This window comes from Staurois parvus, unplaced genomic scaffold (genome assembly GCF_062004578.1).
Source record: "Staurois parvus isolate SC_StPar_1 unplaced genomic scaffold, SC_StPar_1.0 ptg001283l, whole genome shotgun sequence".
NCBI classification, from domain to species: Eukaryota; Metazoa; Chordata; class Amphibia; order Anura; family Ranidae; genus Staurois; species Staurois parvus.
Genome location: NW_028319079.1, coordinates 1,343,289 through 1,351,694, shown reverse-complemented (window position 1 = coordinate 1,351,694; position 8,406 = coordinate 1,343,289). Strand labels below are relative to the sequence as shown.

The following is an 8,406-nucleotide window of genomic DNA, read 5'->3' as shown; positions in this document are numbered from 1 at the left end:
CTGACTGCAGCAAAAAAAACGAAAACCTACTAATCACAGCCAAAAAAAACAAAACAAAAAAAACTACTGATCACAGCTACAAAAATAAAACCTACTGATCACAGAAAAAAAACCCTGCTGATCACAGCAGAAAAAAAAAACACTGATCACAGCAACAAAAAAAAACCTACGAAAACTTACGAAAAAAGAATGTGAAAAAAGAGTTATCTACTGATCACAGCCAAAAGGAAAAAAATATGATCTACGTATCTCTGAAAAAAATGTGATCCACTGATCACAGCCAAAAAAAGTTGTTGTCTACAGATCACAGGAAAAAAAAATTTGTGCTCTACTGATCATAGCCCCCACCAAAAAAATAAAAAATAAAATATATATATATATATATATATATATATATATATATATAAAAAATCTACTGATCACACATAGTCTACTAAGCCAACAATAAATAAATAAATAAATAATTGTGATCTACTGACACACACAAAACAGATTGTTCTCTACTGACTGCAGCAAAAAAACAAAAACCTACTGATCACAGCAAAAAAAAAAAGAAAACAAAAAAAAACTACTGATCAGAGCAACAAAAAAAAACCTATTGATCACAGCAAAAAAAAAAAAAAAAACATACCGGTCACAGCAACAAAAAAAAAACCTACTGATCACAGCAAAAAAAACAAAAAAACTAAAAAAGAACTACTGATCACAGCAAAAAAACAAACAAACAAAAAAACTACTGATCACAGCAACTAAAAAAAAACCTACTGACCACAGCAAAAAAAAAAAAAAAGACTACTGATCACAGCAAAAAGACAAAACAAAAAAAACCTACTGATCGCAGCAACAAAAAAAAACCTACTGATCACAGCAACAAGACAAAACAAAAAAAAACCTACTGATCACAGCAAAAAAAAAAAGACTACTGATCATAGCAAAAAGACAAAACAAAAAAAAACCTACTGATCGCAGCAACAAAAAAAAACCTACTGATCACAGCAACAAAAAAAAAACCTACTGATCACAGCAAAAAAAAGTGAAAAAGTGATTTAGCAATAGTGATTACAGTCAAGGAAAAAAGAGATCTACTGATCACAGAGAAGAAAAAAGAATGTAAAAAAAGATCACAGCCAAAAGGAAAAAATATCATCTACGTATCACAGAAAAATGTGATCCACTGATCACAGACAAAAAAAGTTGTGGTCTACAGATCACAGGAAAAAAACACTGATCCACTGAGAAAAATTTAAAATCAAGTGACCTACGAAAAAAGAATGTAAAAAAGAGTTATCTACTGATCACAGCCAAAAGGAAAAAAATATGATCTACGTATCTTTGACAAAAATTTGATCCACTGATCACAGCCAAAAAAAGTTGTTGTCTACAGATCACAGGAAAAAAATAAACTGTGGTCCACTGAAAAAAATAAAAAGACCTACTGAACACATCTTACAAATAAGTAGGTGAGGTGGTAAAACTGCGGCTCAGCAGCTTGCTTTCACCGCCCCTTGGCTGTCTGAGTGGACGACTCCTTTAGTATTAGAGACATATTCTATATTTAAAAAAAACTTTAGAAAATATTGTTTTCTTTGGAGTGAAGATATTCTTCCTCCCAGGTGCCCAGATCACCCATATCCAACGGCTCGTTGGTCTAGGGGTATGATTCTCGCTTAGGGTGCGAGAGGTCCCGGGTTCAAATCCCGGACGAGCCCTGTTTTTTGCCAACTGTCATAACAAATTGTAGAACACTTGTCATCTCATAGATCCGCAACAACAAAGCCATCAGCCCCGACAGTCCCAAATAATAAACACTAAAAAATGACTCTCCTCAGTCAGTAAGACATAGTTGCAGCCAAATGATCGATAAAATGAATTACTGATGTATGAGAGTGAGCGCACCGCCGCCCCTCTCCCTCCCATTACTACAATGTATCAGAATACAGCATAACACGAGAGAAATAAAAGAATTAAAAAAACAGGGCTCGTCCGGGATTTGAACCCGGGACCTCTCGCACCCGAAGCGAGAATCATACCCCTAGACCAACGAGCCACTCGCTATGTCTGAGCGGCAGCCTCGGCACTTTAACTCGTCGCCTCCCGAGCCGCTTCAGTTCCTGTGCAGAGCCGCCATTTTGCTCCTCCCCGCTTAGTGTCTCGGCGCTCCTCACGCCCCCTGGGAGTCACAACTTCGGACCTGCTCGGTCTCTGATTCGGACCTGGTCAGAGGCTGAGGGTCCTGTTTGCGAAGCGGAAGCCGACTGAAGGGGGTTCATGACAGCCCGGAGCCCGCGGGTGTGTGTTTGCCGTGGTAGAAGGGATGGGTGTAGCAAGATGGCGAAAGCCGGAGAGAAGCACAATGGATGCGGCTGTAGAGGGAGAGAGGAGGAATCAAGGAGGGGGTGTGAGGGCAGGCCGGTCGATATGACGTCACATAAAAAAAACCCGGCACAGGACAGTGTATTCCTTCTACACCAACAATGGGGCGTAATTCCTGTCACTGATAACAACAATAGGGCACTATACTTCCCACTAATACCAATGATGGGGCACTATTCCCCCCACTGACACCAATGATGGGGGGCACTATACTTCCCACTGATACCAATGATGGGGCACTATTCCTCCCACTGACACCAAGGATGGGGCACTATTCCTCCCACTGACACCAACGATGGGGCACTATTCCTCCCACTGACACCAAGGATGGGGCACTATTCCTCCCACTGACACCAATGATGGGACACTATTCCTCCCACTGATACCAATGATGGGGGGCACTATACTTCCCACTGATACCAATGATGGGGTACTATTCCCCCCACTGACACCAATGATGGGGGGCACTATACTTCCCACTGATACCAATGATGGGGCACTATTCCTCCCACTGACACCAAGGATGGGGCACTATTCCTCCCACTGACACCAACGATGGGGCACTATTCCACTGACACCAAGGATGGGGCACTATTCCTCCCACTGACACCAATGATGGGACACTATTCCTCCCACTGACACCAACGATGGGGCACTATTCCTCCCACTGACACCAACGATGGGGCACTATTCCTCCCACTGATACCAATGATGGGGCACTATTCCTCCCACTGATACCAATGATGGGGCACTATTCCTCCCACTGACACCAATGATGGGGCACTATTCCTCCCACTGATACCAATGATGGGGCACTATTCCTCCCACTAATACCAATGAAGAGGCATTCTTTACTCCCTTTGAGGCCGGGACATTTTTTACTCCCACTGGCCACAGCCCCCTTAAAGTCTGAAGGATAGTACGCTGTCCTTTGTTCCGAAGGATTTGGAGACCCCTGACCTAGAACAAGCCCTGATCTATTTTAGGATTTTAACCTTTTCTTTAGGCCAAATCTGAACATTTTAGTAGCGCACAGTAATTTGTTTTTGTAGTAAACACTATGGGATTGAAAGTGGATGATGTCAATAAGGCAGAGGTTGGTGTCAGTAGGGAAGTGGATGGTGTCAGTCAGTAGAGCAGTGAATGGTTTCATTAGGGGTGTGGACAGTGTCAGTAGAGCAGTGGATGGTGTCAGTAAAGCATTGGACAGTGTCAGCTGGGCAGTGTACGGTGTCAGTAGAGCAGTAGATGGTTTCAGTAGGGCAGTGGACAATGTCAGTAGAGCAGTGGACGGTGTCATTAGAGCAGTGGACGGTGTCATTAGAGCAGTGGACAGTGTCAGCAGGGCAGTGGATGGTGTTAGTGGAGCAGTGGATGTGTTAGTAGCAGTGGACGGTGTCAGTAGAGCAGTGGATGTGTCAGTAGGGCAGTGGATGGTGTCAGTAAAGCAGTGGATGGTGTCAGCAGGGCAGAGGTTGGTGTCAGTAGGGCAGTGGATGGTGTCAGTAGGGCAGTGGACTGTGTCAGTAGGGCAGTGGATGATGTCAGTAGGGCAGTGGACTGTGTCAGTAGGGCAGTGGATGATGTCAGTGGAGCAGTGGATGTGTTAGTAGGGCAGTGGATGGTGTCAGTACAACAGTGGATGTGTCAGTAGGGCAGTGGACTGTGTCAGTAGGGCAGTGGATGATGTCAGTGGAGCAGTGGATGTGTTAGTAGGGCAGTGGATGGTGTCAGTACAACAGTGGATGTGTCAGTAGGGCAGTGGATGGTGTCAGTAGAGCAGTGGATGGTGTCAGCAGGGCAGAGGTTGGTGTCAGTAGGGCAGTGGATGGTGTCATTAAGCGGTTGACGGTGTCAGTAGGGCAGTGGACTTTGTCAGTAGAGCAGTGGATGGTGTCAGCAGGGCAGAGGTTGGTGTCAGTAGGGCAGTGGATGGTGTCATTAAGCGGTTGACGGTGTCAGTAGGGCAGTGGACTTTGTCAGTAGAGCAGTGGATGGTGTCAGTAGGGCAGAGGTTGGTGTCTGTAGTTTTTAATTTTAACTATTTTTTTACAATTTCATTTCCCAGTCCTTTTCTCTGCAGCCTCAGCTGCACTGGACAGGGACTGAATGGGAAGTGCTCTGTGCTGAGTGGCTTCCCGGTCATTCATAAACTGAAGCATAGTAAACACAGTTGAACACAGTGAGTGCTTGAACACAGTGAGTGATTGGTAGTGATCACTCACTGTGTTCATTCAGAAAAGGAAGGGGCTGGTAAATGACGTATTTACTGGCCCCTTCCCCTGCTCTCCATCCTGAAAAATCCCCCGCAGCAGCCAGCAGAACAGAGGAGGGAAGATGGCATCGCTTGGAAAGCGCACAGGGACCCCGGAGGCAGAAGAAAGAAAAGAAAGCTGGACAGGAGGGGTGATAGGGGCCGACATTTACTAGAACCAATCCCCTGCATGTACCTCCTGTATCATCTGAATGCTGGCTGGAGGGAGACGAGGAGAAGACAACATTGAGCTGCTGCAGAGAAAGAATTCAGGTGAACCGTTTTAGTAGATGCCGCCCCACCGCCCCTCTTGTCCAGGTGTGACAGGGAGGCCGCACGGGCTCTGATTGGCTCTGATGAAGAGGCAAGCCCTCGAAACGCATCACCCATTCAGAGGTCTAGGAGTCCCATTATGGATATCATCCGTATCATCCAATTGCCCAACGGATAAAATTCAAAACATTAACAATCACATATAAAGCCATTTATAACTCTGCCCCAAATTACATCATCAATCTTGTCTCCAAATATCACCCAAACCGTACTCTCCGCTCCTCGCAAGACCTCCTACTCTCTAGCTTCCTTGTCTCCTCCTCCCATGCTCATCTCCAGGACTTCTCCAGAGCTTCCCCCATCCTCTGGAACTCTCTACCCCAATCTATCAGACTATCGCCTACTCTGCTCACTCTTAGGCGATCTCTGAAAACCTATCTCTTCAGGGAAGCCTATCCTGCCCTCAGCTAATAATGGAATCTTCTACTCTTCCAACCAGTCCATCCCCCACAGTTACTACCTTTTGTACCACTAGCCCCTCCCTCCTAGATTGTAAGCTCCCAGGATCAGGGCCCTCCTATCCCTCTTGTATTGAACTGTATTGTTGCTGTATTGTCTCCCGTTATATTGTAAAGCGCTGAGCAAACTGTTGGCGCCATAAATCCTGTATAATAATAATAATAATAATAATAACTAGAAAAGCTACAATTTCTGGGGAAATTGTGTGAAGTGTTCTTGGCTCCACCAGTAGTCTACAACTGGAGTTGGCGGAGTAACTGGGTGGAGTGGGTGGAGTAACTGGGTGGAGTGGGCGGAGTAACTGTGAAAAGGTTGGACTGGGCAGAGTAACTTTATAGAGTGGGCGGAGTAACTGTGTGGAGTGTTTGGAGTGAGTAAAGATAGTAAACATTACACTAACCAATTGATTGATCAAATTTAAAAAGTGCACATGGCAAGCTTGATAGAGTGAGAAATGCATTTCAACTTTTAATTATTTATATAGCACATTTAATTGCAACGTTGTTGCCCAAAGGGCTTCACAGTTACATTAAAACATACATTTATAAAAACATTAGCAGCATTATCACCTCAAATACTCTCTACTGTAGAAAACTTATTTCCAAACCTTTAACCAGAAGCCGACCAAACTGTCACCAATTCAAAATTAGATTTCAAATAGGGCAGAGAAGAGCGGTTAAAAACAAACTGCTCCAAATTGTTCACTTCACTGGCGTCTTCAAATGGTCGTAGTTTTAAAAACTATAAATCCTACAGCCAAGAGCTTTATATTGTGAGAATCACAAGACCCAGACCTACATTTTGATGCATAGTATGTCTTTGAAATATTAAAAATGAAGGCACAGTCACAGTTTAGAAATTGCCCTTCAAATTTGAGGTGGCTAGAGTGGAGTTTCAACTAATGTCAATTGGCGGTGTGAGTGGCAAACAAATGGCCATATTGTGAAAACTATCAGGACTATGGCTTAGCCGTGGACATTATTAGTGGCAGCAGGGATAGCTGAACGTTTTGATATAAGATTTGTGTAGGTGGGCCTGAAAATGAGGGAGTGGTGGCAGTTTAGAAATCATGTCCTGATTTTTCAGCTCACAGTCTAGCTTTTGGCAGCTCCCACTCTAGTTTTGAACATTCCGCCATTCATTCCTATGGGACCAATTTCACCACAAAAACGGTGATATTTCGTGAACCATTCGGCGAAATGTTCCACAAAGTAATAGCACACCAATCGGGAACAATCCGCACGTTTCAGTATATTACTGTCTATGTAGTGTAAAAACTGTGGGAGGAGTTAGGGTGGTAAATTCGGCTATAATAATAAGAATATATATGTGAGATAACAGGAAGGGGTCTGCCATGCAAGAACACTTAATAATCCAGTGTGATGGGACCTTGCTGTACTATATATGGCAGTGGTTCTCAAACTTCCTAATGCCGTGACCCTTTAATACAGTTCCTCATGTTGTGGTGACCCCCAACCATAAAATTATTTTCGTTGCTACTTCATTACTGTCATTTTGCAGTGAGAGGAATAGTGCCACATCATTGGTGTCAGTGGGAGGAATAGTGTCCCATTGTTGGTATCAGTGGGAGGAATAGTGCCCCATCATTGGTATCAGTGGGAGGAATAGTGCCCCATCATTGGTGTCAGTGGGAGGAATAGTGTCCCATCATTGGTGTCAGTGGGAGGAATAGTGCCCCATCATTGGTATCAGTGGGAGGAATAGTGCCACATTGTTGGTGTCAGTGGGAGGAATAGTGTCCCATCATTGGTATCAGTGGGAGGAATAGTGCCCCATCATTGGTATTAGTGGGAGGAATAGTCCCCCATCATTGGTGTCAGTGGGAGGAATAGTGTCCCATCATTGGTATTAGTGGGAGGAATAGTGCCCCATCATTGGTGTCAGTGGGAGGAATAGTGTCCCATCATTGGTATCAGTGGGAGGAATAGTGCCCCATCATTGGTATCAGTGGGAGGAATAGTGCCCCATCATTGGTGTCAGTGTGGGAGGAATAGTGCCCCATCATTGGTGTCGGGGGGGGGGGGATAGTGCCTCATCATTGATACTAGTGTGGGGGGAATTGTGCCCCATCATTGGTGTCAGTGGGGGGAGGAATAGTTCCACATCGTTGGTGTCAGTGGGGGGAGGAATAGTGCCCCATCATTGGTGTCAGTGGGGGGAGGAATAGTTCCCCATCGTTGGTGTCAGTGGGGGGGGGGAGGAAATAGTGCCCCATCATTGGTGTCAGTGGGAGGAATAGTGCCCCATCATTGGTATTAGTGACACCAATGATGGGGCACTATTCCTCCCACTGACACCAATGATGGGGCACTATTCCTCCCACTGACACCAATGATGGGGCACTATTCCTCCCACTGACACCAATGATGGGGCACTATTCCTCCCACTGACACCAATGATACTTACCTTGCTGACTCCTGCTCCAGCCTGGGCTCGCTCCCTCCCTCTCCCATCTACAGCCAGCATACCTGGCTGCAGCAGCACCATCTGCACGCTACAGACACTTACCTGTCAGCTGTCTTCCTTCTCCGGCCGCTCCCTCGCTCGATCTTCTTTGATCTTCGAGCTGCTGCTCGGCTCCTCCTCTCCAAGCTCCACCTCCTCGCCGGTGATTGGCTGCCTGTGTGCCTCTCCTGAGCTACAGTTCCAGCGGCCAATCACTGGTGAGGAGGCGGAGCTGTTGAGTGATCCCGGGTATGTGGCCAGATGACAGGGGTGGCATGTCATCCTGCGCACACATCGTGGTCCGGGGAAATGTGGACGTATCTGCATGTGGGCGGACCCGCCGGGAGACTGATAGATGAGCGGTGTCTCGGTTCCTAAGACCATCGGAAATATGTGTTTTCCGATGGTCTTAGGTGACCCCCGTGAAAGGGTTGTTCGACCCCCAAAGGGGTCGCGACCCACAGGTTGAGAACCGCTGATATATGATGTGCCCTTGACGTTTTTTCCTTTGTGATCATATT

The 8,406-nt window shown here is 45.7% G+C and overlaps 2 non-coding genes across 2 annotated transcripts; one reads left to right on the top strand and one right to left on the bottom strand.

The window, feature by feature from the left end:
- Positions 1-1,637: 1,637 nt before the first annotated feature.
- TRNAP-AGG (transfer RNA proline (anticodon AGG)) lies at positions 1,638-1,709 on the top strand. The gene has a single exon. It is a non-coding gene; the product is annotated as a tRNA-Pro (tRNA).
- A 266-nt stretch (positions 1,710-1,975) lies between these two features.
- TRNAP-CGG (transfer RNA proline (anticodon CGG)) lies at positions 1,976-2,047 on the bottom strand. The gene has a single exon. It is a non-coding gene; the product is annotated as a tRNA-Pro (tRNA).
- Positions 2,048-8,406: the final 6,359 nt, after the last annotated feature.